At 41.6% G+C, this 18,069-nt stretch overlaps 2 pseudogenes; both read right to left on the bottom strand.

Annotated features, from left to right (window-relative positions):
- Nucleotides 1–6,544: 6,544 nt before the first annotated feature.
- Nucleotides 6,545–12,807, bottom strand: LOC147418663 (uncharacterized; annotated as a pseudogene).
- Nucleotides 12,808–15,504: 2,697 nt separating this feature from the next.
- On the bottom strand, nt 15,505–16,671 carry LOC147418662 (DNA topoisomerase 6 subunit A-like; annotated as a pseudogene).
- Between the last annotated feature and the right edge of the window lie 1,398 nt (nt 16,672–18,069).

Genomic DNA, 18,069 nt, shown 5'->3' with positions numbered 1-18,069 from the left:
TAAGTCTATAGTTCCCAACGATGTACCTAAACTAAGTTCTTTTCAACCAAGATAATAGATCCCTGCCCCACTTACCCTCTTGCAATGAACAGGTCCAATCTTTCATGGTTAACTTACGAACCTATCTTCTTAAGCAAGAAAAGAGAAACCAATAGCTCCAATACCAATGTAATGGAAATGGACTATGGACATTGGGAATAGCGGAATTAAGAAAACCATAGTGAGCATTTTTATGAGATACTTTGAGAAAATAGAGGGTGAACTTGATTAGATGTAGCAACATAACCGCTATACTTAATTAACGTGGCATGAACAATACTTTGCACGAGAGAGAATTAGAGAACTTGAAAACAGTTGAGGATCGAATTTATGTGGAGCCTGTCCCCCATCCCCCATCCAAAAGACTTCTGTATTATAGTTTCTCCCATAAAGAGAGACTTGGTACAATACAAGCTTTGTGTTCCTTGAAACCTTGATTGTGCAATGAAGATAGAGAGCTTCATGCACCACAATTATGCCCATAACTTAGCTAAATGAAAGCTTTAACTTGTCTCCGGCCTCAGTCCCAAGACATCTCCACCTTCAAAGGTGGAGAGAGCTAGCATAGAATGAGGGTAGGGAAGAGGAAGACGAAGCATTCTTACGAGAAAGAAATAGTTCCTCACTTATCATCACTCTTGTTGCTTAGCATAGTAATGATGATGAAGAAGATGGAAATCTTAAGCATTGAAGCATGGCTCTTGGTCTGATTTGCATTCCATAGCCAAGAGCGTTGGTGTAGGGTCTCAACTTCTCAACAAGCTTGGAGAAGGAGATGAAGTTCTTGCACTTATCACTTCACACAATGAGTGTGTGTGTGTGTGTGTGTGTGTGTGGGGGGGGGGGGGGGGGGGGGGGGGGGGGGGGGGGGGGGGGGGGGGAGAGAGTATACCCCTCAAGCTAGCCCCCAAGTTGCTTGGGTCGCGACCCCCTCTTGTAGCCCTTGATTGAAGCTCATTGGCTCTCCCAAGCCTAGCCAATCACAAGCCTTGGTCACAACTAGCAATAGAGGTAGTCCTTGGACAAGTGTCCTCCTTTCCCCTTTGAGATAAAGGGCTTGGAAAAAGCTTAAAAAACTAATTTAATTAAATCAAATTCTCATTGGACCTCTCTAAGGGTCAACCAATAGGCATTAGGCACACTATGGGAGCAACTTCGCTAGGGTCTTGACATGTGACCCTTTTGCCTTTTTGAGTAAGGGGTGCCCTTTGGGTGAGGGAGTAGTCACTCAACCCTACCCCCTACTCTCATGGCTTGCCCCCTCCTTTGTAAGCATTGGTTTGAATTTCAAGCCCTCAAGCAGCTTGGTTTGCAACATGCTTAAGCACTTCAAGAACCTTAGTCACAAGCATGGGATTAGCAAGTGCATGGCCTCTCTCTCCCTCAGGCCCCTAGCCTCAAGGGCTTGCCCCTCCTTGTAGGGATTTGATTTGACTTCAAGCACAGCCTAGCTTGACCAAGCACCTTAGTCAGCAAGCATCTCAAGCACCTTAGTCATCAAGCATCTCAATCATAGGCCTAGTTTAGCCCAAGGTCTAAGGACTTTTACACTAACCTCCTTTGGAGGTCTTTAATGAAGCTAACCCTAAGGTCTTTTAAGTTCCATTATGCACACATTGTTCTTCAGTAGACCATCTCCTTGTGAGCCCTTGCTAAGATGAAACCACTCCTTTTGGCCTCGTGTTCAGCTTGGTCTAAAAACACATATCTATATTCTAGCTCTTGTTTCCCTTTTATCTTCCCATATTAAATGATCAGTTAAACACAAGAAAATCATTTGGGTAAAGCTAGATATTAGATTTTATGACAAAAATCATTTTTTGGGATGTGACTTTTGGATTTTTACACATCTGAATGTTGCTTTGTATGCATTGTGACTGTGTGGATTTTTCTCCAAAGAGTGGTTTTAGCACAAATTTTTGCAGCTTATTCTATGTATGCATTTGCGGATACAGCTTGAGCTAGGTATAGCTCACAGGTTGATAGATTCATAGGTTAACAAGTGTTTTGTGGATAGGTACACGTCCATAGAGTATCTTATATAGGATTGAGCTTCATTGCCAGGACTAAGGCAGTTTCATGTATACCATTTTCGGATCTATCGATCAAGACATTAAGTGTCTATTGATGCTTTATATAGTTGTTGGTGAAATTTTTGAGTTTTACTCAGTTTTTAGGGGGAACTCTGTCAAAATTTTCTCAAATTATTTCCATGTTCTATGCCTATCTACAGTTTTCTCTCTGACCCACGCTCGCAGGAGTGAGGATTGCATAAACTCGGGTGGCTACATTACAGGCCATCACAGGCTTTATAGTTTTTTTGTAGATTTATGCAGAGAGTTTTCTTGTGGGATGCATTTTGAGCTTGTTTTCTCACTACTTGTGTATATGGTTATGCACTTTATGCTCGATTGAGCTGTTTGTCCCATATTGCATGCCTACAGATAGCAGATTGTGGAGCTTTTTTATGCGAGCATCGGTTTTGATGTGGTTGATCATGGTTTTCATGATTATGTAGTGGTTGACTGATCTCCTACATTGTTGCCATTTTGACACTGTTTATGGTTGATATCCATATAGCAGGTATGTGTGACAATTGAGAGTTGATGGTGATGACTTGTGAGAGACGGCAATCTCGTAGTTGCCGATACTTGCATTGTTGGAATTGTGGTCATTAGGCGCCGTTGTTTCAGACGTATGGGACAGTAGCAGAGATGTATGCGAGATGTAGATGTGTATTTGACACAATTAGAGAGGCAGTTACATATATGCCAGTGATGATGATGTCACGCTTTCCTCGACTATACCTCTTGTAGATATGTCTATGGATAGCACACTTTTTCCACAGTGGTTACTAGATGACGATGCTGCTTTCCACGTCACACCATGGCGTGAGTGGTTTAGTAGTTTTTCTAGTGCGAGACTTAGTTACGTGTGAATTACTAATGGTTCAACATGGGACATAGAGGGTGCAGAAGATGTATGCTTGTCATTGCTCAGTGGTGCATCCTATATGCTACGACATGTGCACTATGTTCCTCAGCTGAGATAATTTTCATCTCGGTGAGACAATTAGCAGATTGTGGATGTCAGACATTGCTTAGAGAGTAGTCTTTCCAGATGCATTGCGGATCATTAGTGATTGCCAGGGGAGCCCGTAGTGGTTTGGTTTACTCTATGCATGTGTTTGAGGTACAATAAGGCATAGTCTTGGTTTTGTTATTGACATGCATTGAGTGAGAGATGAGACATCTCTCCTTCATGGGTGAGCTCCACCATACTCATGAGACTGAGCATTTAGTTGTGCAGGACGTGCCAGTAGACTCTATATTGACAAAGGTAGAGCGACAGTGCTCTAGTGAGACACAAGCAGAGATGATGGACATGGAGTTCTTTGATATGCTCATGCTAGAGTTTGATGAGTTGATGCTAGGATGGATTGTTCCGCCTATGGGTGAGAGGGGCGTAGCCATGCCAATGTCGGTGATGACACACCCATATGTGATGGATAGTCTTGGTAACTCAATACATGCAAATAGCATAGGGGAGGCTAGGATAGTCAAGTTTGTGTAGATTTAATAAGCATTTGAGTATCTCATGTATGACCTATTAGTGTTGAGGCTCGACCTAACAGTTGTAGTGGAAGCATTTGCAGTAGGGATTGTAAGTCGTACGGTGGCTAACACTAGCATGATGCTTCGTGGAGCCTGCAGACCATACATAGTTATCTTTGGGATTTACATACAAGCTCTAGGGTGGATACACATGCTTGCCTATCACTAGATACGATACGGCTGCATGTAGATCAACTGACTGATCCAGTGGGCATAGTATCATAATGAAGATGGAGAAGATGGCAAGCCTAGGTTGAGAGAGTCTCTCATCTGTTTTGTTGTATATACTAGTAGTTTAGCTAGTAGGACCCACTTATTGGCACATTTGCCTTTAAGTGGGAGATTATTGGGATAAAGGCAGTGTGCCTTTGCTTAGGGCTGGACGTTCGATGTCCGGTCTCCCACTGTACATGGCTTATTATTTATAGACCAAAGAATAAGGGGCTCCTCACTCACTTCTTGAGGCTTTCTCCACCCACACAGTGTGTCTTCTACTCTTCTCCTCCCTTGCACTCTGCACACACTGCGGATCACTTCCGCACCTAGCGCTCTCACAAGTTCAAGGTCAAAGGCACAAGGGCCTAAACCTAATTTAGGTGCCCACCCAGCTAACGAAGCTCAAGTAATGCGCTCAACCATATTGCATGGTTTTTTAGGCCCATGAATGGATCTCCCCAATTGGCTGTCGCTAATCGGCAAGTCCAATTGGTGCCTTTTGTGCCCGTGGCCGATCGCCTGGTGATATCCACTATTACTCTATCTTCGATCGGTGCCCACCTATGCTGAATTGCAACTTATATTTCTTTTGGGCAGTGGGCCCCTTCCCACGGCTCTGCTTGGCACTACCCTAAAGCTCCAAGGCAGAGTTGCTTCCCACGGCTCCCATCCAAACTCATTGGGTTCAAGACTTACACACCATCTAACACATAACATCAAGTGTCATCCCACTTAAAGGGATCCTTCCCATCGACAGAAGCACTAAAGGAGGTAGTGTGAAGAAGATCCAAGACTTCAAAAACCTCTAGATCAAGTGATTCAAAGGGACCAAGACTTCAAGCAGCTCCTCGAGCATTCAAAAAGGAAGAAGATTCATCGAGCTTGCTCCAAATCAAAGGAATTTCTCTCTCACACATCCTCCCTAATAAAATTCTATAATTCAAAGTTAAATTTTTGCATCCATGGCATAACCCACAGCAATGTATGCCATAATTATCATCAAGGACTTTATGTACGGAATTTAGACACTGGCTTTTGGCTAAATATCCAAATGCTAAGATCGCTCCAAGGCACATTAGAAGAGGGAATATTCACTTCAAGGGGAGAAGCATTGACATCCATTCATTTTCATCTAGTTTTTCCTGCACTTCATTTAGTCCTTCATCAAATAAAAATGTCAAGAACTGCTACGAGCCTAGATGCTTAAAGGATTGTTGGAGATTTAAAGTATGTAACAACAACAACATCCGAACATCAGCATCGCAGAAGAGATGGATATGAAGCCAGTGGCTTTTGACTTGGCAAGTGATAGTGGCGACCTTGTAGACAAAATATGGGTGAGCTCCAACAGCAGATGTGGTCGATGTTGCACAAGAGTCCAAATGACCATCCCAATCAGCATGGCTTTTCCTCATTTTATGGAGCCACTCTTGACCTTTGGAGAGTTGGCCCTTGACCCTTGAGAAAAGGTACTTGTGACCCTTGAGAGGTATATCTAACCATATGAGCTACTATATAAGTAGCAAGTTCTTGTACACACCCTCTAATTCCACCCTCAACCTCAACACCAATCTATCATTATATGCATCTTGCTAGTTTATCATAATCAAGTTATTATGTTTTGAGTCCTCTCTCTCTCTCTCTCTCTCTCTCTCTCTCTCTCTCTCTCTCTCTCTCTCTCTCTCTCTCTCTCTCTAAGTTTTAGCACATGTATGTGATGTGTGATCTATTCTTAATTAATGCTTTCTTTGCTTGCTTTGCAATTATCATGCTCAAATATGCTCGGTGTTACATAGTTGATTAATTATTCTACTTTAATTTGTAATTTCCATTGCACTTTAACTCCAATTCTTTGACACATATTCAAACAATAGTCTTAATATACATTCTGTGTTGGCTTCTTTCCAAAATTTGTGGCTTCTCTCTTCAAAGGCACTCTTGATCCTCGATGACCTTGCATTGAAACTTTGAGCTAGCTAATGTAATGAGGTAAGGAAATTTGAAAACATAATTTTTGTAGATGCATAGAGATGCATTAAGTGCACAAAATTCTTGTGCCCCCCCCCCCCCCCCCCCCCCCCCCCCCCCCCCCCCCCCCCCCCCCCCCCCCCCCCCCCCCCCCCCCCCCCCCCCCCCCCCCCCCCCCCCCCCCCCCCCTCCCCCCACCAATACATATATATATATAAACCATACGTAAGTGTAGCGGTGAGGTAGCACCCTCTTCATCTAGTTACTACAAACCATAGGGAATGTGCCTTTCCCCCATATACTTGTTTTCCCCTCTAGTATTAGTGGGACACCTATGCTTCTCCCCTAGCATTACAGGTGCTCTTTGTTTAATATTGCAATTACACGGTAGACTCAAGAAACTTCTTGTTACTATGGTGAGATTAGACTCAAGGCTTGTTGCTAAAAATCACAAGCAACAAATAGTTGTCGAAGCAAATATTGGTGTCCCTTGTATATTGTGTGTCAATGTCCATCCCAAATGTTGAAGGGTTACCATCTCCATCTTTATTAAGTTGCCTGCCATTTGATTGTGAGTGTTGTTACAATAGTTCATTTTTTTAGTTTTATTACTAGCTCCTTTTAACAAGTGTAAAGCTATTCCTTTAACCATTCCAACATATGAAAATGGTGGCATTGGATTGTTTGCTTGAAGGACTTTGGACTTTCTAGTAAGTGTAGCTTGCCTTCTCTTTTGTCTTCATCGTTAGCTCTAGCTTTGCATACCAATTCGTATCATTCTTAATAAAGTATTCTTCCAATAAGCCCTGTCTATCTTAATATCACGGTCAGTTATTGCCAAGCGACAATGCTCAAGAATCGTATATTTGTTCAAATTTATAGGTCGAACACCTACCATTTAAGATTGGGGGTGTTAAGTTGTAGGTATTGTATGATATGTTCTTAGAACCACTATTATGCACTATAAGAATCTTCAATCCATAAGGATCAAGACCTGATACAGATAGATTTAGATTTGTCTTCATTTTCCTTAGAAAGAAGCGTGTGGCAAAATCCTGTTGTCCCTTTGCTATGATTATTACACATGGAAAGCGGTTATAGAATCTGTCCTTTGTAAGGCGCATAAAGGCAACGTCCTTCTCAATTGAAAGAATGAAGAGGCATCATTCTCAATGTCTCCCACCTTATCGATGTTGGAAAGAATGACCTTAGTTTGACATCCATTGTTATGCAATCAAGTCTATCTCCATCTTCCATGATAATCAGGTGACTAATCCCTTTCTCTAATGCAACCACATTTAGGCTTGACTGTATGCATCCAAACATGCAAGAAACATTATCAAATATTGCATATGGTTGGCATTAATCTTCAAAAGGTTTTAGATTCGTGTAGAGGAGATCACGCTTGGTGACATGTATCTGCTTTATGAAAAGCTGATGAATGAGTTGGAAGACACATGTGGTAATGAAGTCTTGTGCTTCTTTGATGGGTGAATCCAAGTGTACACAACCCACCAAGGCAACCAAGGGGACCCTACACTGTCCCCTATACGAATAGTGCTAGCATAAAATTCATACAATATTTAGGGCATGATAGTGGCACATCTTTCCACATCCAACCATCGAAATGTAAACTAGCAAGATAAGACATTTGCACCAAACAAGTGATTGTCATTTATATGAAAATATTTTGTACAAAATGTCTGTTTTAAGCAACAATTGATACAATTTTCCAACAGTAATGGTAGTTTAGTACGGCTCTAAATAGGGAGCAAGCTTTAGCTTGGGAGAAGATGCACAATCTCTTCTAGCACTTTTTGACATAGCAATTTCTTTTTAATCCTCCTCAGGACCTGCAAGCCATAATAAAATACAAGGAAAACAAGATTATGACTCACCCAAGCAAAGAATGGTAGAAAAAGAGAAATCATTATCTACACACCTTCTTTCTAGCTATCTAAAAAGAAAAATCTATAGGAAAATCTATCTCCTCATTGTGTAAGTCCTGCCTCACTTGGTGTAATGTGTACATGGTTCTTATATTAAAAGTTTCCAGAGTTGTTCACTGTTCATCCACACATCAATGTCTAGGATAGGGTTCTTATGAAAATCATCCATGTTTTGATCTAAAGGGACCAAGACACCTCCCACATGATGCCACCGGCTAAAAAAATGATACAATGAATTTTTGGGTATTGATCATGTATATATAGGTAATGGAGCTAGATTGCATTAATTGAAATCATTGTTCTAAACACTTTCACATTTGCCTTTGCAAAAAAATGCATAAATACATTATGGGCTCTGCTATGCTTGATTGAAATGTTAGCCTTTAAACATTTATGGATCTCTTAAAAGATCTTGCATCTATAGCTTTCACTTGTTGTTGAGCTTGGTAGTGTAGTGGCCCATCAGGCAAGGCAGGCTTGGAGAAAATAACCCAATCCTTCATGGATTCTGATGGAACATAAAAATGATCATAAAATCATGCCCCTTTTTCTACCAGAGACCCATGAGTTCTCCCTTTGTAAAGATCCTCACCAATGAATCCATGCTAAACATCCAACGTATCTATGAAACACTCCATAGACTACCATTCCTCTATGCTCGAGGGATGGAGGTATATAATAAGCATAGTAACACAAAACAAGCACAAAATAGTAACAACCATAGGAGTAGACAACCACAAACAAGCCAAAGCAAAGTGGAAATAATTTAGTGTGTACATATGAACCACTTATAGTTAGCTCTGTGTAGAGCAAGATTTGAGCTCCTGTGGTGGAGGTGAGATTCCTTGTGCATGTAAACATTCTATACTAAAACCTACTTTACTATCTTCTTAGCTCCAAAAAGGATGAAATCTTTCACTATCCCTTTCCAAACATAACAAGAATGGATTTTTGGATGAGGCTTTTCTTCACCTACTCTTTTGCAATTTAATCCAACTACCCTTGGTTATGGACATTGGATCCACTAATAGGGAATAAGTGGTGATTATTTCAATGGATGAGCTAGGGCATTTAGACTGGGTGGACTCCATTGCTTGAGGAGAAAAGGATGCACAAAAGATGAAGGTGAAGAGAGAACAACAGGAAGAGGAGGGAGAAGAAGGTGATGAGATGAGGAGAGAGGTGGAAATAAGGAGGGAAGAGAAGGTTGTGAGAAAATTCAAAAACAACTTTGGGTTGATGAAAGAGACCTTCTTGAGATAAAAAGCTCATGTAATGAAAAGCTACTTTAGATTGTGGCTCAAAGAAAATTCATTTTTAGAAATCAAAAGCAATTTTTAAAGAGAAGGTTCCGTAACGAAAGTCCTTCTCTCATTGGCTTAGAGCAATCTCTCTCTCTCTCTCCCTAAACATTAAAAGGCAAAAAATGACCTCCTTATGCTCTAACTTTGCATACCAATTTGCATCTTTCTTAATAAAGTCTTCTTCCATTAAGTCCTTTCCCATCTTAATATCTTGGTCAATCATTGCCAAGTGACACTGCTCAAGAATCTTATATTTGCTCAATTTGTAGGTTGAACACCTAACCATTCAAGGTTGTAATGGAAATGGCCTATGAATTTTGAGAGTAGCGGAATTAGGAAATTAGATGAAGCACTTTTGTGAGATTACTTTGTGAGCATAGCGGGTGAACTTAATTGATGGTAGCAACATAAACATGGTACTTAGTTAACTTGGCATGAATAATACTTTTGCAAGAGAGAGAGAGTTCAGAGAACATGACAATAGTTGAGGATCAGATTCATACAGATCCGGTCCCTCCTCCAATAGGCATTTGTATTATAGTTTCTCCCATCAAGAGAGACAACACAATCTTTGTGTTGCTTGTGACCTAAGTGATGCAATGAAGATGGAAAGCTTCATGCATCACAAGCATAACATAAACATTGTAGAAAGCATTAACTATCCCAAGCCTCAGTCCCAAGGCCTCAAACACCTTTGAAGGTGGAGAGAGCTAGCGGGGAATGAGGATAGGGAAGAGGAAGAAGAAACATTCCATAGGAGAAAGAAATAGTTCCTCACTTATCATTACTCTTCTTGTTAGCATACATAATAGCATAGTAATGAAGATGGAGAAGATGGAAAGATTAAGAATTGAAGCATGGCTCTTGGTTGGATTTGCATTCCATAGCCAAGAGTGTTGGTGTAGGCTCTCACTTCTCACAAGCTTGGAGAAGGAGGTGGAGTTCCTCAACTTTCACCAAGTGAGAATGGTTCCACAAAATGAGTGTGTGTGTGGTGTATATCCCCCTAGCACCCCCCTTGCTTGCTTGGGGCAGGTTGTTGCTTTTCCACATGCTTCAAGCTCATTGGACCCCTCTCCCCCTAGCCAATCACATGCAGCATGCAGTCAAGTACATGGGTAGTCTTTTGACAAGTGTCCTCCTTACCCCTTAGAGAGAGAGAGAGATCTTGAAAATATCTAGATATTTGTTGGATGGAACTAGAAGCTCATTGGACCCCTCTTTAGCCCAACCAATAGCATTCAAGCACACCATGTAGTTAAGCTTAGTGAGAGTCTGACATGTGTCCCATGCGCCCTTTTAGAAAAGGGGTGCCCTTTGGGTGAGTGGAAGGTTAGGGCATTCAAGCACACCACGTGGTTAATCTTAGTGAGAATCTGACATGTATCCCATGTGCCCTTTTAGAGAAGGGGTTCCCTTTGAGTGAGTGGAAGGTTAGGTCAAAGATTCCCCTAACTTTGGGACTTTCATGCATAGGAAGATTCTCAAGCAACTTCCCCATTAAGTTTGTAGGGTCTCTTTTTTACTCAAGCACCTTACTCCCCATGCATAGGAAGCTTCTCAAGCACCTTCCTCATTAAATATGACAAGTACCTCAAGTACCTTAGTAATCAAGGATGACAAGCACCTTAGGTGGAGTTCCCACCTTAAGCTCTTGCCTAAGTTAAAAGGAAAGTTTAGGTCGAGTTCCCACCTCAAGCTCAGCCCTAGCTTGCCTAAGGTCAAAGGTAAGTTTAGGTCAGGTTCCTACCTCAAGCTGAGCCCTAGCTTGCCTAAGGTCAAAGGGCTTTTAACACTAACCATTGGAGGTCTTTAATGAAGCTAACCCTAAGGTCTTTTAAGCTCCATTAGTTAACCTTGCTCTTTGATAGACCATCTCTTATTTGGGTCCCTTTACCATTGGCCCCGTGTTGAGATAGATCCGTAAGCACATGTCTATATTCTAACCCTTCTTCCCGTTTATTATCCCACATTAAATGATCACTTTAATATGAGAAAATAATTTGGGTTGGTTAGATATTAGATTTAATGACATTGGGGGTTGTTACTTTGTGGTTGTTAGGTTGTTATACACTAAGATAATTTTCAATCCATAAGGATCTCTATCTACAAGACCTAATACAAGTAGCTTTGGATCAATTTTCATTTTTCTTAAAAAGAGACATGTGGCAACATCATGTTGTCCTTTGCTATGATTATTACACATGGAAAGCGGTATAGATTATGTCCTTTGTAAGGCACATAAAGGCAACATCCTTCTCAATGAGGAGAATGAAGAGGGCATCATTCTCCATGTCCCACCTTATTGATGTTGGAAAGAACCGCCTTACCCTGACCCCCATTGTTGTGCAATCAAGTCTATCTCCATCTTCCATGACAATAAGGTCACCCACACTAATCCCTTTCTCTGATGCAACCACATTTAGGCTTTGTCATATGCATCCAAGCATGCAAGAAATGACATCAAATATTGCACATGGTTGGCCTTAGTCTTCAAAAAGTTTCACATCCATGTAGATGAGATCACGCTTGGTGACATGTATTTTTAACTTTATGCGTCACTGTTTGGTTTTGGTTTGTAGCTCTAGTCAATTATTGCTAAGTGGCAGGTGAATCGAAGTGTACACAACCCACTAGGGAAAATAGGGGATCGTCCTTACACGCTGGTGCAATCACCTCCTTCTAGATAGGATGCATGTGGTAGGGAGGTCAAGTGTAGATGACCCTTATGAAGATTTTGCAAGGCTAATGTGTTGGCATAGGGCTTGCAAAGAAAGCCGAGTTGGAGAAGGCAGAAGTGGCAGCACGGCAACAGAGGTTGTTGACATAGATGGAAGATTGACATGTTAAAGCAAAGACATTTCATCCGTTGCTCCTCACAAAATAGCCAATGTGGAGATGAAAAACTTAATTTTTTTATTTTTTTGTATTAGTGGATATAAAATTTTAATTTTATGCGTCGCTGTTTGGTTTTGGTTTGTAGCTCCAGTCAGCTATTGCCAAGTCGCATGTCAAAATCGAAGTGTACATAGCCCACTAGGGCAACCAGGGGGGTCGACCTTGCACTGCTACCTTTTTCATGATGGTGCTATCACCTCCTTCTAGATAGGATGCAGGTGGTAGGGTGGTCAAGTGCAGATGGCCCTTATGCAAATTTTGCAAGGCTAAGATGCTGGCGTAGGACTACCAAAGGAAGTGTGGTTGGAGAAGGAAAAAATGGTAGCGGCTAGAAGGTTGATGTGTTGAAGCAGAGGCATGTGTGTCTATTGCTCCTTATAGAATAGCCAACGTGGATATGATGAACTTAATTTTGATGTTTTTGTTTGTCATTGTTTGATTTGTAGCTTTATTCACCTATCACAAAGTGGCATAGCTCTCCTTTTAGATACCCTTGTAGCACTCCTTAAAATTCAAGGTAAAGCATCTTTGAAGATTTTGTACAATAAATATTTTTCGAGAACTGGGGTGCTACTTTTGCATAAGAATCAACAAGGGCCTCCACACGATGAGTTTCACAATTTGGTGAAACTAGCCCTCTTTGCATTCTCATGCATGAAAAGGAATGCTTAAACTTTGCATGGAAGGGAAAGGGCTTTTAAAAATAGTGATGAACTTGTCGTTCTCACTAGCTTGTTTGAAACTTTTGCATAGTTTCGCATCATTTCCCACCTTGGGAAGGCCCTCAAAGATAGTAGTGCCTTGAGAGGTGCCAGGCATTCATGTCGCTCTCTCACAGAGAACTTGAGGCATTGTAATGAATATGGTTCAAAAGTAAAACACTAAGAGAACAGGAGGTTCCGGCCCCAGCAAAGAAATTTCATGATCTAATACAATGAGCTCTAAAATTGGAACAGCAGGTGAAAAATGAAAAAGGGGCACAAGAGCAAAAGGAATTCCACTGACACTGAGAGACCAGTGAAGAGTCTGAGTCTACTTCTAGTTCCAACTCATCAGACACCGATTCGGATGATAAAGCTAAGAGTAGCAAGAAGGGGTCCTGGATGAAGAAGCTAGAGGAAATGTCCAAGCACGTTGTTGATATGGCTAAAACTAGATCTTCAGTGACTAAACTAGAAACCTAGTGTTCACATTGTAGATCTAGAGATCACTAGTCAGATGAATGTTTTCAATGCACTTATTGTAAGGCATATGGGCAGCTATGGAATAAGTGTGGCATAAGGATTCATCACTTTAAGAAAGGGAAGGACTTATCTGTGATCATATTGAAGACCAAAGGAGCGAGTGGCTCCAAAGAGAACGACACCAACAATAGGGTTGTAGGCGACAGAGGCAGGTACCACGGAGGTACTAGTCGGGATAGAGGAAGAGCTGATGTGGAAACAATCTAGTATGTATATATGAACCACTTACAATTAGCTCTATGCATAGCAAGATTTGAGGTGAAGTTCCTTGTGCACGTAAACAAGCTACACTAAAACCTCCTATATATACATGATCAATATCCAAGACTTCATTGTATCATTTTTTTATAGCCGATGACATCATGTGGGGGGTGACTTTGTTCCTTTAGATCAAAACATGGATGATTTTCATGAGAACCCTATCCTAGACATTGATGTGTGGATGAACAGTGAACAACTCTGACAACTTTGAAGATAAGAACCATGTACACATTGCACCAAGTGAGGCAGGACTTACACAATGAGGAGATAGATTTTCCTACAGATTTTTCTTTTTAGATAGCTGGAAAGAAGGTGTTTATTAGATTTTTCTATTATGAGATCCATAAATGTTTAAAGGCTAACATTTCAATCAAGCAGAGCAGAGCCCATCATTGTATTTCTGAATTTTTTTGCAAAGGAAAATGTGAAAGTGTTTAGAACAATGATACAGTTAATGCAATCTGGTTCCATTATCTATATATACATGATCAATACCCAAAAATTCATTGTATCATTTGTTTATAGTCGATGGCATCATGTGGGGGGTGACTTGGTCCCTTCTTTTAATCAAAACATGGATGATTTTCATGAGAAACCTATCCTAGACATTGATGTGTGGATGAACTTGAACAGCTCTGGCAACTTTGAAGATAACAACCATGTACACATTGCACAAAGTGAGGCAGGACTTACACAATGAGGAGATAGATTTTCCTCTTTTTAGATAGCAGGAAAGAAGGTGTGTCGAACTTGAGGCACTGTAACGAATATGGTTGAGAAGTAAAAAGCTTAGAAACAGGAGGTTCCGACCCCAACAAAAAATTAATGATCGAGTATAGTGAGCTCTAAAATTAGAACAACATCTGAAAAATGAAAACGGACACAAAAGCAGAAGGAATTCCAGTGACATTGAGATGACCATTGAAGAGTCTAGTCTACTTCTAGTTCCAACTCATTAGACACCGATTCGGATGATAAAGCTAAGAGTAGCAAGAAGGGGTCCTGGATGAAGAAGCTAGAAGAAATGTCCAAGCACGTTGTTGATATGGCTAAACTAGATCTTCAGTGACTAAACTAGAAACCTAGAGTTCACATTGTAAATCTAGAGATCATCCGTCAGATGAATGTTTTTAATGCACATATTGTAAGGCATACGGGAATCTATGGAATAACTGTGGCATAAGGATTCATCACTTTAAGAAAGGCAAGGACTTATCTATGATCATATTGAAGACTAAAGGAGCGAGTGGCTCCAAAGAGAACGAGACCAACACCAGGGTTGTAGGTGATAGAGACAAGTACCAAGGAGATACTGGTCGGGATAGAGGAAGAGCTGATGTGAAAATAATCTAGTATGTATATATGAACCACTTACAATTAGCTCTATGCAGAGCAAGATTTTGAGGTGAAGTTCCTTGTGCATGTAAACATGCTACACTAAAACCTCCTTCACTGTCTTCTTAGCTCCAAAAGGTCTAAAATCTTTTACTCTCCCTTTCCAAATAAGAATGGATTTTTGGATGAGACTTTTCTTCTCCTACTTTGTTCCATTATAATCTAGCTACCCTTGGTTATGGATATTCGGATCCACTAGTTGTGCTTCTCTAATGTGGCATAAGTGGTGATGGTTTCAGTGGATGAGCTAGGGCATTTAGTATAGATAGACTCCATTGCTTCAAGAGTTCTAAAAGGGCGCACAAAAGATGAAGGTGAAGAGAGAACAACAGGAAGAGGAGGGAGAAGAAGGTGGCGAGAGGAGGATAGAGGTGGGAATAGGAGGAAAAAGAAGGCTGTGAGAAAATTCAAGAACTATTTTGGGTCAATGAAAGAGACCTTCTTGAGGTAGAAAGCCTACATAATGAAAAGTTACCTTAGATTTTGGCTCAAAGAAAATTCATTTTAGAGAATCAAAAGCAATTTTTAAAACGAAGGTTCCATAATGGAATCCCTCCTCTCATTGGCCTAGATCTCTTTCTCTCTCTAAACATTAAAAGGCAAAAAAATCGATCTTCTAATTCTCTAGCTCTGCATATCAATCTGTATCTTTCTTAATAAAGTCTTCTTCCAATAAGTCCTTGCCCATCTTAATATCCTGGCCGGTCATTGCAAAGTGACACTGCTCAAGAATCTTAAATTTATTCAAATTTGTAGGTCAAACACCTAACCATTCGAGATTGGGGATTGTTACATTGTGGTTGTTATACACAGAGAATCTTCAATCCATAAGAATTGCTATCTATAAGACCTAATGCAAGTAGCTTTAGATCTATTTTTATTTTCCTTAAAAAGAGGCATGTGGCAATGTCATGTTGTCCCTTTTACACATGGAAAGCGGATGTAGAATCTGTCCTTTGTAAGGTGCATAAAGGCAACATCTTTCTTAACAAGAAGAATGAAGAGGATATCATTCTCCATGCTTCCACCTTATCAAGGTTGGAAAGAATGACCTTAACTTGACACCCATTGTTGTGCAATCAATTCTTCCATGACAATAAGGTCACCCACACTAATCCCTTTCTTTGATGCAACCACAGTTAGCTTCACCATATGCATCCAAGCATGCAAGAAACATCATCAAGAATTGCACATGGTTGGCCTTAGTCTTCAAAACAAAATAGCCCTCCACACGATCAGTTTCAAAGTTTGGTGAAACTAGCCCTCCTCACATTCTCACGCATGAAAAGGAATGCTTAAGCTTGCACGAAAGGGGAACGTACTCAAGGGCCAAGGCCCTCAGTGCCTTGAGGCTCAGGTATCTATACTAACAGCCAGAATCTGCTACTGTAAGGTCGTCTCCTTCTGTAGGTGTCAACAGCCCTAGCGTTTTCAGTCGCTCATGCTCCTTATTGGACAATGACGGTTGAAACTGCTCATAGCATGGTTCTAGACCATCTACGTGCAGACAGTCACTCTCTAGAGTAAATCTCAATCCTGGAGTTGCACAAAATGCGGGCCACCAGATGACCTCCTCCCCCTTTGGAAAGGGGTAAAATACTGGTGCAAACAGCTCATGCTTAAAATTGAAGCAGATGAGCTTGTCGTCTTCAATCATTCTGCAAAAGGCATCCATCTCCATCTCCTGCTGGTCCCAACTACGCAAGTCAAGGTATGACACCATCTTCTTTGCAGGCATGGCACCCCCACCCCTCGTCTTTCCTCTACTCCTATTCGGCGCCATATTCGTTACAGTGCCTCAAGTTCTCTGTGAGAGAGCAGTATGAATGCCCACCATAATAAACCATACCCGAGCCTCAACTGCACAGGTCAAGGTATGACCCCATCTTCTTCGCAGGCATGGCACCCGTCGTCTTTTCTCTACTCCTCTTCAGCGCCATATTCGTTACAGTGGTATGAATGCCCGCCATATTACACCATACCTGAGCCTCAACTGCGCAGGTCAAGGTATGACACCATCTTCTTCTCTCTACTCCTCTTCGGTGCCCGCCAATTTACACCACTAGTACGGCCGGCAGCCTTTCTCTCTCCCTCTTTATCGCATGCACAGGAGCTTCTTATTTTTGGACTTTAGCCTGTAGATGTGTCGACGTGTAAAGGCTAAAGTCCAAAAATAAGAAGCTCCTGTGCATGCGATAAAGAGGGAGAGAGAAAGGCTGCCGGCCGTACTAGTGGTGTAAATTGGCGGGCACCGAAGAGGAGTAGAGAGAAAAAGATGGTGTCATACCTTGACCTGCACAGTTGAGGCTCAGGTATGGTGTAATATGGCGGGCATGCATACCACTGTAAGGAATATGGCGCCGAAGAGGAGTAGAGGAAAGACGACGGGTGCCATGCCTGCGAAGAAGATGGTGTCATACCTTGACCTACGTAGTTGAGGCTCGGGTATGGTTTAATATGGTGGGCATTCATACTGCTCTCTCACAGAGAACTTGAGGCACTGTAACGAATATGGCGCCGAAGAGGAGTAGAGGAAAGACGAGGGGTGCCATGCCTGCAAAGAAGATGGTGTCATACCTTGACTTGCATAGTTGGGACCAACAGGAGATGGAGATGGATACCTTTTGCAGAATGATCGAAGACGCCAAGCTCATCTGCTTCAATTTTAAGCCTGAGTTGTTTGCACCAGCATTTTACCCGTTTCCAAAGGGGGAGGAGGTCATCTGGTGGCCCGCATTTTGTGCAACTCCAGGATTGAGATTTACTCTAGAGAGTGACTGTCTGCACGTAGATGGTCCAGAACCATGCTATGAGCAGTTTCAACTGTCACTGTCCAAGAAGGAGCATGAGCAACTGAAAACGCTAGGGCTGTTGACACCTACAGAAGGTGAGGACTTTACAGTAACAGATTATGGCCCTTCTCTGGTTATGGCTGAATCTAGTCATAACGAAGGCGAGGACTTGCATCAGGTAGTTGTGGATATTGTCTCAGAGGATCCTTTGAGTCTCAGCAAGGGGGACGCTAACAAGTGTGAGACAAAGGGAACTCACTGAGAGAGCTTGAGATAGGGTGCTCACTGAGAGAGCGATACGCAGAGAGAGAGAGAGAGTGAGAAGATGATGGCAAGAAGCGTGGCCAAGGCGATATTGTTCCATTACCGGAGGTACAGTTATATACACA

The sequence above is a fragment of the Adiantum capillus-veneris genome, chromosome 29 (genome assembly GCF_014529385.1).
Source record: "Adiantum capillus-veneris isolate H3 chromosome 29, ASM1452938v2, whole genome shotgun sequence".
Taxonomy (NCBI): Eukaryota; Viridiplantae; Streptophyta; class Polypodiopsida; order Polypodiales; family Pteridaceae; genus Adiantum; species Adiantum capillus-veneris.
Note: the sequence above shows the minus strand (reverse complement) of the source record. Positions and strands in the feature narration are given on the sequence as shown.